General features: G+C 41.2%; 1 protein-coding gene and 1 pseudogene across 2 annotated transcripts in view; both read left to right on the forward strand.

Moving 5' to 3' along the window:
* Window positions 1–19,698, forward strand: part of BCL2L10 (BCL2 like 10) — a 52,527-nt gene that overhangs the window by 4,374 nt on the left and 28,455 nt on the right. The gene's annotated exons all lie outside the window — the stretch shown is intronic.
* Window positions 1,801–9,208, forward strand: LOC122894018 (annotated as a pseudogene).

A 19,698-nucleotide genomic window follows, 5' to 3' on the forward strand; every position in this document is an offset into this window, starting at 1 on the left:
TAGGAAACATGGTGCTTTTTGCTACACTTGGATAAGAGTGAATGTGCATCTCTCGTCTATCCAGTTTCCTGTGCTGCTGCGGACTTAATTCTCAAGGCAGGCAGTCAGGGATGGAATGCCGAAAGCCCTCCCAAGTCCCAGTTTGACAAGGAATGTAATAACATTAAAAACCTTTATAGGGAATTCTTTCTAAATCATTTGAAATCTAATTCCTAATTCTACCTTTCTAGATTTTACAAAGAACTTATTTTTTGACTTCACTAAATTGTTAAATATCTTCAAATTTTTAATAAACTTATGTATCTTCTTTTTAAATTTGTTGGTTTTCCTTGGAATTTAATAAGACTGTTCTTAGGAGTAATTTGAATTGATGAAAATTTCCTTTTTTACTTGTTTAAATACGATATATACTATTCTTGATTTTAAACAATCAGTACACAAGCTCATAAAAAGTCCTTTACTTCTACCTACCATTTTGCAGTCAACCCATCACTGGCAAGGTGATAGAGAGGAAAACATTATACTCTAAGGCTCTCCCCCTGAGGCCTGGGAATTTAGCAGACTGGTTAACAGCTGATAAATATACGGATCTTGATGTTTTTAAAGGAGACTATAAAAGAGTGGAAACTTCAAAGAAATGTGTAGATTCAGGGTTTATATACCATTTTAACAAAAAGTGATCAATTGTGGAATAGACAAAGTAGAGGGGTGAGACTGGTAGGGGTAGTATATTCTGAGGAAAGGGACTAGGAAATAGATGGGGAAATCTAATGGAAGGTGAAGGTTATTTTAGTCCAGTTTGTTTGTATGGTCTTCTTGGTGTTGATTTCCATCTCCAGTGATAATTGTGTTCTCCTTCCTGGAATAAGAGGGCACCTTTCTTGAGGCACCTGGCTGGTTCAGTTGGTGGAAAGTGTGACTCTTAATCTTGGGCTTGTGAGTTTGAACCCCAGGCTAGGGATGGAGATTACTTTTAAACAATCTCTCTAAAAAGGGAGGGGGAATGCTTATAGCAGCAAAATCCATAATAGCCAAAATATGGAAAGAGCCCAGATGTCAATCGACAGATGAATGAATAAAGATGTGGTATATATATATGATGGAATACTATGTGGCCATCAAAAAGCATGAAATCTTGACATCTGCGATGAGGTGGATGGAACTAAAGAGTATTACGCTAAGTGAAGTTAGTCAGGGAAAGACAAATATATGACTTAACTTATAATGTGGAATTCAAGAAGCAAAACAGATGACCCTGGGGGAAGGAAAAGTAAATGAAAATTTGAGAGGGAGGCAAACCATAGAAGACTCTTTAATTATAGGAAACAAAATGGGCATTGCTGGAGGGGAGGTGAGTGGGGACATTAGGAGGACACTTTGATAGAATGAGCACTGGGTGTTATATGCAACCGATGAATCAATGAACTACACCTCTGAAAATAAAAAGTGGAGGTGCCTGGGTGGCTGAGTCAGTTAAGCACCCGACTCTTGTTTCCGCTCAGGTTGTCCACCGGTTGAGGGATCAAGTCATACATTGGGCTCTGTGTTGGGTGTGGAGTCCATGTAAGATTTCTTTCCCGATCTCCTCCTGTGCTCCACCCCCACATGTGTTACCATAACAAAACAAAACCAAAAAAAAAACCCTTTATCATAGGAAATTCATGCCCTGCTTTTAGGCAGAAAAGTGGAGGGCTAAGAGCCTTTTCCTGTATGTGCTATTTCTCAGTTGCCTTAAGCTCAAAATAACGTGCCACAGTTTCATATTTTGGAGTGACCTGTTCGAATCCGCCTCAGTGGTGAATGGTGTATGCCATTACTCTTCAGCCAGCTGGAATCCATATCCGTCTTTCCTTTCTGAGCCCACCCAGACCCTCCAGGCTTCCCACAGCCAAGCAGTGGTGCTCTTTGAGTGGGTGCCCCCAGGGCTGCCTGGGGCTGCCGGAGAACCACAACAAGCCACCCCAAAGCTACTTGAGCAATCTCTCCATGGTCAAGCTGTTGCTGAGGCTATTAGAACAAGCCTGGGACCAAAAGGATAAAAATAAGTGAAGATGGGGAAGGATGTGACCATTACAAATGATGGTACCACCATGCTGAAGCAAACGCGGATGTTATGTCCTGTAGCCAGAATACTGGTGGAGCTGTCCAGATAAAGAAGCTGGAGGTGGTACCACATTGGTGATTGTCATTGCTGGTTCTCTTAGATTTGTGTGTGAAGCTTTTTCAGAAAGGGGTTCATCCAACTATTATTTCCAAGTCATTCCAGAAGGATTTGGAAAAGGGTATTGAATGACAGAGAAACTGCTCAGGAATACAGCCATTTCATTGAACTCCGTCTTCGTGTTCAAGTTTGCTTTATCCAGTGAGTGGAGATGGAGTGAGGGAAGTGACGGACCCCACCAGGGCTGTTGGTGTAGATCTTAAAGATCACAGAGTACTTCAAAAACCTCAAGGGCACTATGCCAAGTGAAGAAAGTCAGATGGAGAAAGACAGATACTGAGATGTCTCTCCTGAGTGGAATCGAAAAAGGCCTTTAGGGTTGGTCTCTTCTGAAAAGTGAACCAGGGACCTGAAATCTCTTTAACGTTTTTACCGATACCGCCATTGAGCAAGGACTAGTGATAACACCTTCGCTGGCTTACTTCCTTTTTGGGGTCTGGTTATTCTGTGTTGGTCACAAGTTTATCATAAAAGACAACCCCCCCCCCACGAGCAGGGCAGGGTGGTCACTTTATTCCCTTATCTCTGGTTTTCCCATGCCTCCACATTTTTGGAATTTGTTAGCCTGATCCTGTGGCTCCATGTCTCTCCCTACCTAGCCCCACCTGGCCCTTCCTCATTCCTCCCACTTGGAAATAGTAACCCGAACTACCCTTAGAGAATAGTGGGATGTTGACCGCTCTGGCTGCTCCCTGCTGAAATGGGGCGCCGGGCCGCGGCTGTTAAGACTCTACCCAGGGGCCGGTCCAGGGGCTTGTGGTATGGCTCCAGTGAGTCCCGGTGAGCCGCAAACGGTACATGCATCAGCACATGCAAAAGGATGAACATAAAACAAGTATTAGGCAGGACTCCGGCTCAGGTGGTGATCTCAGAGTCTTGGGATCGATGCCCGCATCGGGCTCTCTGCTCAGCGGGGAGCCTACTTCCCCCTCCCTCTCTGCTCTGTGTGCTTGTGACTTCTCTCTCTGTCAAATAAATAATATCTTTTTTAAAAAGTATTACTTTTTTAAAAATTTTTTCAAAATTACAATCCCATCCCTTAGCTAAGCTCCCCAATTACCAGTTTTGTCAAATGGATCAGTGGATATTTTGATCTTACTTAATGGATCACAAAGGTCCCCTATTAATTGGGACACCTGGGAGGAGTTAACTGTAATGTTAAAACAACACATACGAGAAAATTTTTCACACCCCAAAAGGTGTAGCAGTAGTAGACAGTCTCAAGAATTCCTTCTCTGACCTCATTTAATTTTTAGCGGAGTGCATCCGGTGCCTGCGAAGTAGCATTTAGAGGCCTGAGCAAGTGTACTGTGTTGCCTATTTCATACTGCAGTCGTAACAGAAGTCCTGGAAGTCCCATAGTGAGCTGTGAGGTTCTTTTCATCAGAAAGGCTGTTGGATGCTTGGTTAAAGCCTTGGGTTGCAATTGGAGGTCAGTCAAGGTGGCTTCTAGGATAAATGACTGTCAGAGATGAAATCAAGAAGCTCTTGTTAGTTTAGGAAGTTTTTACTTAGTTTTGACCTTAATAATAGTGAATACCAAGGCACCGGCTCAGTGGGTTAAGCCGCTGCCTTTGGCTCGGGTCATGATACCAGGGTCCTGGGATCGAGCCCCGCATCGGGGTCTCTGCTCCGCAGGGAGCCTGCTTCCCCCCTCTCTCTGCCTACCTCTCTGCTTACTATGTGATCTCTGTCTGTCAATTAAATAAATAAAATCTTAAAAAAAACTTATTAAAAAAAAAGATAGTGAATACCAGTATTTGTCCTAAAAGTCCTTTTTATGAACCCCATTGAAGATAAACTCATTTCACAAGAGAATAAAGAAGTTATAAAAAAACAAAAACTCAGAAATGGATGTTGTTAATGATATGAGAGTTCATTATGATACAACTGACAAATTATTTCTGGGTCACATAAACACTTCACAACGGCCAGAACATCGAGTGATGACCCTTATACCAGAATGTAACTTGACAAAAAAAGCCTGATTGATGAGTCAACAAGACTTTGTTCACCGTTTAAGTCTTGGAGAAGTTTGTTAAAAACTTGGCAATTTTTAAAGCACTTAGCTAAATAGGATTAAGCATCTCAAAGACCTGATAAAGGCAAAACCTAGAAACTAGTTTTTTGGGGCAAAGAGAAAATAGCTGTTTACATTTTATCAAGAGCAATTGAAAACTTTTGTCTTTTTAACAATCTTCTGCCAGTGTACTTATAAAATCCCTTTATTGTAATCTTAGTCTATCCTGACCACACCTAAAATTCCTTTTCAAAGATTTCCTTTCACAAACCAACAACTTTCTTTTGCATTGAGATTTTGTCCCACACCTTTTCTCTGCAAACAACCGGTCTCTACTAGGACAAAATTGTTTTTTTATCCTTCAACAAAAAAAGTATTCCATTCCTTTTGTCTTTTATACACATCTTCTTTTCTACAGAGTTGCCTAATTTTACACTCTTAGAAATCTTAGTTTCCAGTGAAGACTAAGTAGTAATCCATTGTGAATTGTCGCACCAGAATTCCTGAAATGGCAAAGTTATGAACTGGTTGAGCACAAAGTACGTTTACCAGCAGTTTAAAATATCCTTAGTTTCTTTGCAATAAGTAGTCAGAAGCACAAGCCTACATCAGGAATCAATGATTGAGCACCTTTTTCTGTTTGGGAAAGACCTAGATGTCCAGTGAATTTAATCCCAAAGACTTTGAAAGCTCTTTTAACATTTTTTATGAAAACTTGGATGAGACATACAATTAACCATCGTTTCAGCCATCCTTTTGCTGACAAATTGCAACAGAGATAATATGAGCTTATTTGACCTTCAGCAAACCTTGACAGTATACAAGCTTTACATTTAATGGTGATAACTTTAAAGACCTATAGTTTAAATTTAGTTTAAATACCAAGTTATGTTCCACCCAGGTCCACTTATTTTTTAAAGGAGACGTAGCTGCTTTTTTTCTTTTTTTTAAGATTTTATTTATTTTGACAGAGATCACAAGTAGGCAGAAGCAGGCTCCTTGCTGAGCAGAGGACTCAATGCGGGGCTTGATCCCAGGACCCTGGGATCATGACCCGAGCTGAAGACAGAGGCTTTAACCCACTGAGCCACCCAGGCACCAGTGGGACCACTTTTAAAAGTCCATTTGTTCCCCATTGTCAGTTATCACCTGAGATACAGGTGAGGAGATCTGTAGTGAGCAGTGTATGCGTCTGTACCCAAGGTGCAGAAACAGGAGGGGGTGGGGCAGAAAGACCAGCAAAGTGCTGCCAGAAGACCCAGAAAAGCGTTCCCAGTTCTAAAGCTCATCCGCTTGGACAGATGAGTAGTTTTCCTACCAACACGCGGGTTTAGGCAGTCCATGTCAGGCCAGAGAAGACAGGAAATTTCCCTGAAACAAAGGAGTTTCAGCAGCTGCTTGGGGAATATTCTTTAAACTCCTCGTCCTGAGAGAGTCTAACCACGGTTGGCTCCACTTAGAGCCATTAACCTAGGAAATGAATGAGGGAGAAGCCCCTCACATCTTTTAGAAACAGTGAGAGGGAGGGAGAGTCCACATCCCCTTGCTAGAGATGGCCTGTGTTTCCTCCAGCAATCTAGGTTTATTTGGAGGAGGTATATTTAGACAATTACCCAATATGTCAGGAGGGAGTTTACTAGCCACCATGTTTGGGTAAATGCCTTCTGCTAGAGGTCTTTTTGTCAGGGCCCTGAAAGCCTGGATGGATCTAGGGTACCTCAGTCCTCAGTCTATCCGCCAGGTTTCCTGTAGGAGACCTGATCCCACTGTGGCCATGTAGTGTGTGTTAGAGCTCAGTGGTTTCCCACATTTGCAATCCAGATTGTTTGCAGTGGGTTAAAAGGCACCACAAGGGGGCGTCCTTGGGAACTGAAGAGACCATGTCTTACTGGAAGGTCATGCCTTATTTTACCTTGCCTTGAAGAACCTGCTGAGTTTAACCTATGGAAAACACTAGGAAAGTTTTACAAGGGGAATTACCCAGTTTTTTGTTTTGTTTTGTTCAGATTTTGTTTATTTGACAGACAGGGAACACAAGCAGGACGAGTGGGAGAGGAGAAGCAGACTTCCCACCAGCCAGGGAGCCTGATGCAGGACTGAATCCCAGGACCCCATGATCATGACCTGAGCCAAAGGCAGATGCTTAATGACTGAGCCACCCAGGCACCCTGGGAATTACCCAGTTTTGCAGTACCCAATCCAGGAGTCCCCACAGAGAATGGTTTCCTATCTCGAGGTCCCTGTAAGAGTTCTCTGTACATGTTAGAGAGAGGTGATGCGGCATCCCTACATACCAGCACTCCCCTGGGAACCAAGGTGTCCCATGGTTTCCTACCCAAGCTGAGAGAGTGGTCTAACATCTTGGGTTGAGGAGGTATCAGGCTGGCAGGAGTAGCCATTCTTAACCATCCGTCACCTGATCCTCCTTTTTTTCTCTGGACTCCCTCCACCCCCAAAAATCTGCCCTAATCATAAAGGCTTAGCAAGGTTAACAGTTTAAACTTTGAGTCAGTTATGTTCCTTTCCCTTCCCCTGGGTGCTTTTTCTGTCCATATACCTGAGGTCCCATTTGTAAGCATGACCCTGTTGAGGGGTGCAGACCCTGAGATTTAGAATCATCATAGTTTCATATTCCCGTTGTTGGAATAAGAAAGCCTCAAATATATGACCCATTAAAGTCCCAGCCACTAATGCAACCAATAATGAATTGTCTGGAGGGGTCTGTAATTTCCTCTTCAATGCCCAAGGTGTTCCAGTAAATGCTCAGGAAACATTGGGCTCCCTCTAACTTGTCATATATAGAGAGCGCTCTAATCCTGCTTGCCAGTAACTTGGGTTTGGGTCCCTGGCTGTGATTAAACCTAAACTGTACCTAAGAGAAAAACACCTTACCAAGCAACAAAAAATAAGGAAAAGATTTTCCTCCTGAACCTAAGTTCTCATGAAAAGACCTTTTTAAATGAAAAACAAAACAAAATAAAACTTATATCTCCATAGGCAACATCCTTCCCCAACATGACAAAGTCAGCAGGACTACTGAACCCATAAAATCCCCAGGTACTTAGAGAAGGCATTAAGGAGGCTAAGGGCGACGGTGAACTGAGTCCCGGGTCAGAAGGCCCTACTGATTATCAGAGATTGGAAGGACCTGAGGCAAAAAGTCCCTAAGGCAGGAGAAAGTCATTTAAGACCAGCCAGTGAACAGAAAGCAGAACTAGGTAGGGTTAGGCCAACATTCCCTTCCTTTGAGGAAGCAGGGTTGACCAAAACTTTCCCCAAAGACTATATTACCTGAGATTTAAGTCTGCGCCTGCGCAGTTCTGCCTTTAACTGGCCGCAGGGGCGCGGGTTTTGCTGTTTATGAGAAAAAGTCAGCTAAGGGAAGAGGCGTCTCCCAGGAAAGGAAAGAAAAAAGTCCGCTTTTTACTCACCCTTCAGTGGAAGTGATCCCAGGTCTCGGCACCAAAATGATGTGGGGGAGAGAGGTTTTTGTCTCAGGGAGTCAGAGTGAATCTCGGTGGACAGCAGACAGTGAGTAAAGCAATAAAAGTTTATTAAGTGAAGATAACAGAAAAAGCTCTCAAGAGTGAGAGGGATTCAGACAGGGTTGCCTAACTTTATTTTTAAGTGTTTGTTGTTAAGATTTATTGGGTGAGAGCAGGGTGGAAAGGGGCAGAGGGAGAATCTCAAGCAGACTACCTGCCCAGCGTGGAGCTCAACCCCGGGCTCGATCCTATGACCCTGAAGTCATGACTGGAGCCAAAACCAAGAGTCAGATGCTCAACGGAGTACCTAGGAACCCCAAGTATGTATGTATGTAAGTTTGTGGCTCAAACTCAGGACCCCAAGATCAAGAGTCTCATGTTCCGAGTCAGCCAGGCTCCCCTGTTTTGTTCTAGTTTAAATAAATATTTATATGTATCTTTAGTTACCACACATGTATAGTTTATATATAAACTCTATGTAGCTTATATATAACAAAACTGGGTGGTACAGATGATGACTACATGTTGGTAGAAGGGCTGGTTCTCACCCAAAAGATGACCTAACCAGAGCTGAAAAGGCTCATAAGATGGGCATACGCAATTTTCCTTATCTGCTCCTAAAACAGATAGGGATAATCACATAGTCCTTTCCGATGTCCAGATGGGCCCAGTGCTAAGGAAGAAGAGAGCCTGTGTTCTAAATTTAGTGAGGCAGATTTTTTAAACCAGATACAGTGTTCTCATACAGAAGTCTATTCTTAAGACATGCTCTTCGAGATCTTGCATTACATTTCCCGAACAAAATGAAGATCATGGTGGCTAGGAATATTGGAAGAGAAAACCCCGAAGTCCTCTGTAAGAAAGCGAAACCAGGCCAGTTGCTTATGGTAACCAGTTCACTGGTGACAAGCTGAGGGGGTCGGTTTAAATGGTTCTGGCAAATTGCTTAAGATCCCTAGGAAAAAATTAACAGTTGCGCATGGTTCTGACAAATTGGTGATTGAAGAAGCAGAGTGTTCCATTCATGAAGCCGCATGTGCTACTCCCTGTTGAGTGAAGCAGGAGCTCTTCTTGTAGGAGGCGGGGCTCCGGAAATAAAGTTGGCCCTATGGTTAACTGAATATTCAGGAACATTGAGTAGTCTGGAATTCCACTGTGTTCTAAGGCAGATGTAATAGAAGTGGTTCAGGTACACTAGCTGAAACTGCTGGCCTGAATCCCATATTTGTAGTGACAGAACTAACAAACTGACACGCCCAAGGAGAAAACCTATAGGCATTTTTACCCAAATTAATAATAATAATAGTAAAATAACATTTCCGGTTATTTTGGAAGAACGGGTCATCCAGCCTTTTTGATTTCAGTCAGTGCACTTATTCTAGCAACCGAAACTGGAACATTGTACAGATTGATGATGCGGTAAACAGGAATCTGGCTGACACACTGGCACCGACACAGCCCTGGATGGTGTGGCTGAAGTAGAAGACTGCCATGATGTTCCTTATTCAGGAGTTCCTTTTCAGCCTTTGAACTCCAGGGTTTGGTCTTCCATTTGGCACTTGATTGAAATCGTATTTGCACTCTTTATTTTTATTTATATTTATTTATTTATTTACTTATTTTTGTATTTGCAACCTTTAATGAAAATACTAATACTTGGTTTCAAAAAATAGTATGGTATCCCTTCAGGCATTTCAGGCCTTTATAAAAACTGGACATGCTCTTCTGAGTCATCTTTTCTTTTTCTTTCTTTCTTTCTTTTTTTTTTTTTTGAGAGAGAGAGAGAGGAACAGGAGGAAAAGGTAGAGGGAAAGGGGGAGAAAGAGAGGACAGGACAGGACAGGAGAGTGTGTGTGCAGTGGGCAAGGGGGTGTGGGCCAGAGGAGAGGGAGAGAGAGAATCCTGAGCAGCTTCTACACCCAACAACAATGAAAGGTTACATCAACTTCTGCAGTAAGGCAGAACTGCATTTTCTGAAGAGAAAGGACTCAGAAGACTAGTCAAGGGACATCTGGGTGGCTCAGTCAATTAGGCATCCAACTCTTGATTTTTGGTGGGGTCCTGGTTTTGGCATCCTGGGATCAAGCTGATGTGACCTTTCATTGCTCTGTATTTTAGCATGTTTCTTCTCTTAAGGACTGTGAGGAAAAAACATCTCATGATTCTTTTTTCTTTCTTTTTTTTGGGGGGGTTCATAGTCTTTTTATTCCCATAGTCATGTGTGACTATATCTGTAGGAGAAAATCCTAGAGTTTCTGAATCAGATAATAGTATTAATACTTGGCTGCTACCAAATTATTATTCAAAATCGAATCTACCAATCCAATTTATACCAGGATAGGGAGTGCTTAGCTCTTCACAGTCTTTCCAGTATTAAATCATCCTAAATTTTCCCCTTTATGGCTTTTGGAGTTTGGGGCTTTTGGGGGGAAGTCATCCTTGTCCCACGATTATAAAGAAAATCTTCTGTGTTCTGGGTCATTGATCCAGTCCGTAATTCTTTTAGTATGAAGTAGGATTCACTTCTTCTAAGAGTTGGGGTAGATATTTCAGCATTGCAGATAGTCCATTTTCCCCTACCAGTCTGAAAGTATTCTCTATTTTGTTGACTTGCCTTTTCCTCTGCTAATAGCACTCTGTCTGAATTACTCATATATATTATTATTAATATATATATATATGCCTTAATAGGGGCACCTGGGTGGCTCAGTGGGTTAAAGCCTCTGCCTTTGGCTCAGGTCATGATCCCAGGGTCCTGGGATGGAGCCCCTCATTGGGATCTCTGCTCAGCAGGGAGCCTGCTTCCCCTTCTCTCTCTCTGCCTGCCTCTCCACTTACTTGTGATCTCTGTCAAATAAATTAAATCTTTAAAAAAAATGTATGCCTGAATATTTAGTGGTCTAAATCTAGTCTCCCCAGTGCTGTTCTTTAAAAAGAAAAAATAAATCCTTGGCTATTTTTGTGAATTGTTTAAGGTGAATTCTGAAAAACAATTTATAAAGAATCCATTAAGATGTTGCTTTTTAGGATTTTTTATTAGAATGGGATTGGTCATAGATCAATTTGGGAATAAGTAGTATCTTTACAATATTGTAAAGAACATGTCTAAGAACATGAATTCTTTCACGTTTTTTAGGTGTCTTATGCTTTCCTTTGTACAGATCCTATGTTCTTAGGTGTATTCCAACACTTTGGGTTCTACTGCTATTGGGAATGGAATCTAGAGAGGATATTTTGTCCTCCCCATTTCCGCCAACACCCATAGGTTTCTTAGGGGAAACTACCCCTCCTTTGTTGTTAGACCATGTAGTTCTGGTGATACTGACTCCTCCCCCATTTGACCCTACCCCAAGTTGAGAAAAATGACCCAGACCTGACCTAACAGAGTCCATTCCTCAGTGAAGTAAGTTAGCAGGACTCAAATTTTAGGATTTCTGTGGATATTACCAGATGAGACTCTTTCTCAGCTGGGGTGTCCAATTCATGGAGAGAGTCTGTCTGGAAGAGAAGACCTCACAGAAGGATGCAAGTCAGAGATTTGGGGTAGGATGGAATGTTGAGAAACATTGCTGGGGTCTCACAATGTGACTGTGCCCAAAGCTACTTGGGACTCCATACACTGCCTTTTCTGCTTAAACTGACTTAGGTTTTCAGTACAACTTAATTTCATCCCTGAGTCAAAGGATCAGTTTTTCCCTGTTATATTTATTATTTGGTTATGGCTATCCTGAGGAGAAATTTAATATATATTAATATATAATATCTGACTAATAGATAGTCAGATTATAAATTCTGACTATCTTGAACACTCACTAGTTCTGACTAATGTTCCTTTTTCCTCACTTTCTTTTCTTTTTTTTTTTAATGATTTCTTATTTATTTATTTATTTGACAGAGGGAGATCACAAGCAGGCAGAGAATTGGAAGCAGGCATCCCCCTGAGCAGAGAGCCCAATGTGGGGCTCAGTCCCAGGACCTTGAGATCATGACCTGAGCCGAAGGCAGAGGCTTAACCCACTGAGTCACCCAGGCGCCCCTCTCACTTTCTTTTCTTGGCCAATTGTATAGATAGTGAATGGGTGTGATAGTTACTTTCCATATACTGGAAAACTCCTTGATTTCGGCTGATGGCCTTCTTTTCTTCCAGCACTTTTTTTTTTTCCCCACTAGCATTTTAGGAGGCTGGAGTGGCATCATTGCTCAAACTGTAATTTAACCTTAGGGCCTGTCAGTTTCTTGGAGTAAATCAAGGGCTAGATACATCTGTTAATCATCTGTGGTAAGAAACAATATCCTAAACAATATCCTAAAGGTGAGCGTCACTGACAGTGCTAAGTGACGAGGTGTTCCTGTCTGGGGGAGTGTTCTTGACTTCAGCCACAAGACCAAGACATAGTCTCCTTGTTTTTAGCTTGTGGATGGTTGTTCCGTAAACTAGCCAGGACTCCTAAGAGGACAATGATTGCAGGATGTGCTGCTGATGAATGGGACAGTTCAAGGCACTCGAGATGCTGGGTTGAAGTGCATTTCCAAGTGAGAATCTTACCCATCAGCCTGAACAAGAGTGGGTCCCTCAAGTTTTTGCCTGATCTGTTGTCTACTTGGAAGAGTAGTGTATTTGTTAGTATCTTCTCTCAGGTTTCCCCTGCATTTTTAGAATCTAGATGAGCACTTAGGGTAAATGTTGTTTTCTTCAAACCCAGTTTTATTCCAGTTGTACCTTCCCTATAAATTAGAAGTCGACCCTATTCACCCCCGTCATCCTCCCACCTGGTTTTTCCAACCCATACAGCTATTACTTCCAGGGTGTAATCTTTGTATTTTTTTTCTTTCTTGAGTTTCTTTAGTTTTTTTTTTTCTTAATCATTATTTTATTAATGCCAGCATAATTAACCTCCAGTGTTAATTTCAGAAGTACCACATAGGGGTTCAACGGTTGTATACATAACTCAGTGCTCCTCATGGTTGAGTATATTCTTTTTTTTTTAAGATTTTGTTTATTTATTTGACAGAGATCACAAGTACGCAGAGACAGAGAGAGGGGGAAGCAGACTCCCAGCTGAGCAGAGAGCCCGATGTGGGGCTCAGTCCCAGGATCCTGGGATCATGACCTGAGCTGAAGGCAGAGGCTTTAACCCACTGAGCCACCCAGGTGCCCCGGTTCAGTATATTCTTAATATAGGCCATCACCTATTTCACCCATTTCTCCCATTCATCTTCCCTTCCAGTAACATCAGTTTGTTCTCTGTATTTAACAGTCTAGTTTTTTGCCTCTTTTTTTTTATTTGTTCATTTGTTGTGTTTCTTAAATTTTATATGAGTGAAATCATGTGGTGTTTGTTTTTCTGACTGACTTATTGACCTTAGTATTATACTTTCTAGATCCATCCCTGTCATTGCAAATGGAAAATTTTAATTCTTTTTTATGGCTGAGTAATAGTCTGTTGTGTGTATGTATGTGCATATATGAATATGAATGAAGATGTGGTATATATTGAGGAACACTTGGGTGGCTTCCATATCTTGAGTTTTGCAAATAGATATAGGGGTGCATGTATCTTTACTGTTTTTTTTATTCTTTGGGAAAATACCCAATAGTGGAATTATTAGAGCATATGGAAGTTCTGTTTTTAATTTTTTGGGGGGAACTCCATACTATCTTCCACAGTGGCTGAACCAGTTTGCATTCCCACCAACAGTGAAAGAGGGTTCCTTTTTCTCCACATCCTCACCAACACTGATGTTTCTTGTTTTTGTTTTAGTTAAGATTTATTTATTTGAGGAGTGTCTGGGTGGCTCAGTGGGTTAAGCCTCTGCCTTTGGCTCAGGTCATGATCTCAGAGTCCTGGGATCAAACCCGCATTGGGCTCTCTGCTCAGCAGGGAGCCTGCTTCCCCCTCTCTCTCTGCCTGCCTTTCTGCCTACTTGTGATCTCTGTCAAATAAATAATTAAGATCTTTTTTTAAAAAAGATTTATTTATTTGAGAAACAGAGTGTACATCTGCTTGTGCCTGGAATGGGGGGAGGGGCAAAGGGAGAAAAAGAGGGACAGTCTTAAGCAGACTCCATGCTGAGCACGGGAGCCCCAACATGGGGATCGATCTCACAACCCTGAGATCACAACCTGAGCTGAAACCAAGAGTCACACTCAACCAACTGCATCACCGAGGCATTCCTCTTGTTTTTTATTTTAGCCATTCTGACAGGTGTGAGGTGATACCTCATTGTGATCTACATTTGCATTTTCTTGGTGATTAGGAATGCTGAGCATCTTTTCATATGCCTCTTGGCCATCTGGATGTCTTCTTTGGAAGAATGTCTGTCCATGTCTTCTGCCCATTTTTTTAATTGGCTTGTTTGCTTTTTTTGGTGTTGAGTTGCATATGTTCTTCAATATTTTGGGTACTAAATCATTATTGGTTTGCAAATATCTTCTCCCATTCTGTAGGTTGTCTTTGTTTTGTTGTTAGCTTTGCTGTGCAGAAGCTTTTTATTTTGATGTAGTCCCAATAGTTTTTGTTTCCTTTGCCTCAGGAAAAATATCTAAAAAAGTTGGTACAGCCAGTGTCAGAGCAATTACTGCCTATGCTCTCCTTTGGGATTTTTTTTTTTTTAAGATTTACTTATTTTAGAGAGTGTTCATGTGCATGGGGGGAGGGGAAGAGGGAGAGGGAGAATCCCAAGCAGACTCCCCGTGTTAAGCACACTGCCCAACACAGGATTCAGTCTAATGACCCCAGGATCATGACCTGAACCAAAACCAAGAGTTGGACACTTAACCAACTGAGCCATCCAGGGCTTCCTCTTCTAGGACTTTATGCTTTGAGGTCTCAACACTTCAGTCTTAAGTCCATTTTGAGCTTATTTTTGTTAGGGTGTAAGAAAGTCCAGTTTCATTCTTCACATGTAGCTGTCCAGTTTTCCCAATACATTTATTGAAGAGCCTTTCTTTTTCCCATTGCATATTCTGGCCTCCTTTGTCATAAATTAATTGACCATATAATCATGGGTTTATTTCTGGGCTCTTCTGTTGGTCTGTGTATCTGTTTTGTTGTGAGTACCATACTGTTTGATTACTAAGCTTTATAGTATATCTTAAAATCTGAGATTGTGATAGCTCCAATTTTGTTAGTCTTTCTCAAGATTGCTTTTGCCTATCTTCGTGGATCCGCACAAATTTAAGTTATTTGTGATACTTTTGTGAAAAATACTGTCGGTATTTGGATAGGGATTACATTAAATCTGTAGATTTCTTTAGGTAGTATCGACATTTTCACAATATTTATTCTTCCAGTCCATGAGCATGGGATATCTTTCCGTGTGTTTGTGTTATCTTCAATTTCTTTCCTCATTGTTTTACAGTTTTCAGAGGATAGTTCCTTTTACCTCCTTTTAAGTTTATTCCTAGGTATTTTTGGTGCAATTGTAAATGGACTATTGTCTTACATTTTCTTCCTGCTACTTCCATTATTACCAAATAGAAATGGCAGTACATTTCTGTATATGGATTTTGTATCCTGCAACTTTACTGAATTACTTAGCAGTTCTAGTAGTTTTTTGGTGGAGTCTTTAGGATTTTCTACATATAGTATCATGTCATCTGCAAATAGAGTCATACTACTTTACTAATTTGGATGCCTTTTATTTCTTGTCTGATTGCTGTGGCTAGGACTTTCAGCTGTTAATGTTGAATTTAAAAAGTGGTGAGAGTGGACATCCTTCTCTTGTTCCTGAGCTTAGAGGTAAAACTCTCAGTTTTTCACTAGCTGTGGGTTTTTCACATATGGGCTTTATTACATTATGTTCTAAACCTTCTTTGTTGAGGGTTTTATTATGGATGGGTGTTGAACTTGGTCAAATGCTTTTCCTGCATCTCTTGAAGTGATCATAGGGTTTTTATCCATGTTGATGTGAAGTACTGCATTGATTGATTTGCAGATAGTGAACCACCCTTAAATCCTAGGAATAAATCCCACTTGATTGTGGTGAATAATTTTTTTTACCTTTTATAGAGTCTTTATCTGGTTTTGGTGTCTGGGTTATGGCTGGCCTTGTAGAATGAATTTGGAAATTCATTCTATCTGCCTCTTCTATCTTTTGGAATAGATTGAGAAGAATAAGTATTAACTTCTTCTTTAAATGCTTGTTAGAATTCACCTGTGAACCCCTCTGATCTGGACTTCTTAAAAGTTCGATAGTGATTCAGTTTCACTGCTAGTAATCTGTCTGCTTAAATTTTCCATTTCTTCCTGACACAATTTTGGTAGTTTATATGTTTCTAGGAATTTGTCCATTTTTTCTACTTTGTCCAATGTGTTGGTACATAATTTCTCATAATATCCTCTTACAATCGGGTGCCTGGGTGGCTCAGTGGGTTAAGCCGCTGCCTTCGGCTCAGGTCATGATCTCAGGGTCCTGGGATCGAGTCCCGCATCGGGCTCTCTGCTCCGCAGGGAGCCTGCTTCCTCCTCTCTCTCTCTTTGCCTGCTTGTGATCTCTCTCTGTCAAATAAATAAAATAAAATCTTTTTAAAAAAAAAATATCCTCTTACAATCTTTTCTATTCTGTGGCATTGGTTGTTATCTGCCCTCTTTAATTTCTGATTTTGACTGTGCACTCATTCCCTCTCCCTGCTCTCTCCCTTTAGGAGTCTGGCTTTTTGTTAATCTTTTCAGAAGACCAGCTCCTGATTTCATTGATCTTTTTTTTTAAGTTTCTTTTTCATTTATTTGTGCTCTACTCTTTATTCTACTGGTTTGGGGTTTTGTTTGTTACTTTTTTTCTACTTAATTTTGGTACGATTAGGTTGTTGATTTGAGATTTTTCTTCTTGAAGGAGGCCTGTATTGCTATAAACTTCCCTCTTAGAGTAACTGTTGCTGCATCCAAAAGATTTTGGGTTATTGTTTTTATTTTCATTTGTTTCCATGTGGTTTATTTTTTATTCAATTCTTGGTTGACCCAATCATTGTTTAGTAGCATGTTGTCTGACTTCCATATATTTGTGTTCTTTTCAGATTTTTTTCCTGTAGCCAATTTCTAGTTAAATACCATTGTGCTTGGAAAAGATGAATGATACAACTTCATTTTTTTGCATTTGTTGAGACTTGTTTTGTGGCCTAACATGTGATGTACCCTGGTGAATGTTTTATGAGCACTTGAAAAGAATGTGTATTCAGCTGTTTTAGGATGGAATGTTCTGAATATATGTTAGATCCATCTGGTCCTTGAGTCATTAAAAACTATTTCCTTGTTATTTTTCTGTTTAGATGATCTAACCAGTTATGTAAATGGGATCTTAAAGTGCCCTACTATTACTGTGCTACTTTCAAAGTCTATTTTTTTTTAAAGATTTTATTTATTTATTTGACAGAGAGAGATCACAAGTAGACAGAGAGAGAGGCAGTCAGAGAGAGAGAGAGAGGGAAGCAGGCTCCCTGCTGAGCAGAGAGCCCGATGTGGTACTCGATCCCAGGACCCTGAGACCATGACCTGAGCCGAAGGCAGCGGCTTAACCCACTGAGCCACCCAGGTGCCCACAAAGTCTATTTTTTTGATACAAGTATTATGACCCCAGCTTTCTTTTCACTTCTGTTTGGTTAATAAATTACTTTCTAACCCTTCACCTTTTTTTTTTTTTTTTTAGAGCAGGGTTTGGGGGAGGGCAGATGGAGAGGGAGGGAGAACCTCAAACAGACTCTGGGCTGATTGCAGAGCCTGAGTTGGGCTTGATCCTAGACCCCCAAATCACGACCTGAGCCAAAGCCAAGAGTCAAACACTCAACCGAATGTGCCACCAGGAACCCTCACATTTTTAAAAAGTTTTATTTATTAAATAATCTCTGCACCCAACGTGGGGCTCAGACTCACTGAGATCAAGAGTCATGTACTCCTCCAACTGAGCTAGCCAGGCACCTATCCCTTTACTTGTGTTCTATGTCTTTAGGTCTGAAATGAGTCTTTTGTAGGCAGCATAGGTCTTGCCTTTTTTTTTTTTCAATTAAAGATTTTGTTTATTTATTTGACAGAGAGAGAGGGAACACAATCAGGGGGAACTGGAGACAGAGAAGCAGGCTTCCCGCTGAGCAGGGAGCCTGATGTGGGGCTTGACTTGGGATCATGACCTGAGCTGAAGGCAGACGCTTAACTGACTGAGCCACCCAGGTGCCCCAGGTCTTGCTTTTGTTTTAACCCATTCTGTCACCCTGGGTCTTTTGAGAGTTTTGTTCATTTACATTCCAAGTAATTACTGATATATGTGTACTTCCTGCCATTTTGTTACTTGTTTATAGGTATTTTTGTAGTTCTTCTCTATTACTTGTTCTCTTCTCTCCTGATTGGCTGGATTTCTTTAGTGATAAACTGGGATTCCTGTTTAGTTTTTTGCATATCTATTACCAGTTTTTCACTTAACGGTTACCATTAGGTTTATATATAATATAGTATGCATATAGCAGTCTACATTAAGTTGATGGTCATTAAAGTTTGAACCAGCTCTAAAAGCACTAAATTTGTACTCTCCTCCCCCATATTTTGGTATATGGTATCATACTATGTATCCTTTGATTTTGTGAATCCGTTGACTGATTTTTTTTATACATAGGCATAATTTACTGCTTTTGCACTTGTACTTTTCTTACTCCTGCTTATTGTCTTTCCTTTAGGCTCAAAGAGTCCCCTTTAACATTTCCTACAGGACTTACTTGGTGGTGATGCCTTCAACTTTTGTTTGGGAAACTTTTTATCTCTTCATTGATTCTGGATGGTAGCCTTCCTGGGTAGAGTATTCTTGCTTGCATGGTTTTTCTTTTCAGCACTTAGAATGTATCATGCCACTTTCTTCTGGCCTACAAAGGTTTTCTGCTGGGGTTGGGGCACATGTTAGCATGTTTTCTTTTTCTCTTGCTCATCTTAAAATTCTCTGTTGAGCACCACTTTTTGCCACTTTAATTACTACATGTCTTGGGGTGGCTCTCCTTGGGTTGATTTTGCTAGGGACTCTGTACCCCCTGGATCTGGATTTCTATTTGCTTCCTCAGATTTGGGAAGTTTTCAGCTATTGTTCACATACATTTTCTACCCCCTTCTCTCCCTCTTCCCCTTCTGGGATCCCTATATTGCAGATGTTTCTGTGCTCAGTGATGTTGCTGATCTATTCCCATTTTTTATTATTTTTTCTTTCTCTTTTTCAGCTGGATTGCTCTCCATTCATTGCTCTGGCTTCCAGGTAGCTGATTTGTTCTTCTGTTTCCTCTGGTTTGCTCTTTATTCTCTCTTGCATATTTTCCATTTCAGTTACTGAGTTCTTGATCTCTGACTTGTTCTTTTTCACATTTTCTGTCTCTTGTGGAGCGTCTTACTGAGATCCTCCACTCTTTTCTCAAGTCCAGTGAGTATCTTTTTAACTATTACTTTAAATCCTTTATCAGGCATATTGCTTATCTCCCTTTCGTTTAGTTCTCCTGCCATGATTTTTGACCTGTTCTTTCATTTGGGACACATTCCTTTGTCTTCTCATTTTGTCTAATGCTCTGTGTCTGTTTCTGTGTGTAAGGAAAGTCAGCTATGTCTCCTGCTCTTGGAGGTAGTGACTTCATGAAGAAGTAGTCCTGTAGTGCTGTGCAGTGTAATGTCTGCTGTGTCCCAGGATCTGGCACTTTAAGGCTGTCTCTTCTGTGTGTTGTTGTGTATCCTGGTGTTGTGGTTGAGCTGTGTTTGCCTTAAGTCCAGTCATCTGCAGTGGCTCTTTTTGCCAGTTTCGGGGCAGGGTTTGGTCCCTGTGTTAATGGGCCAGTCTGGAGCCATCTTCGGCTTGAGCCAGGTCAGACCAGAAGTTTTCCAGAGCTGCAGTTAGAAACTATGTTGTCCCTTGAGGCCTTCCTTGTTGGGAGGGGCCTACAGTCAGACCAGATGACCCCTCAGCCCACTGCTGGTATTGCTGGTGAGTGTGGTTATCTTCCCCTCTCCCCAGGG

Source organism: Neovison vison, chromosome 13 (genome assembly GCF_020171115.1).
Source record: "Neovison vison isolate M4711 chromosome 13, ASM_NN_V1, whole genome shotgun sequence".
Lineage (NCBI taxonomy): Eukaryota > Metazoa > Chordata > Mammalia > Carnivora > Mustelidae > Neogale > Neogale vison.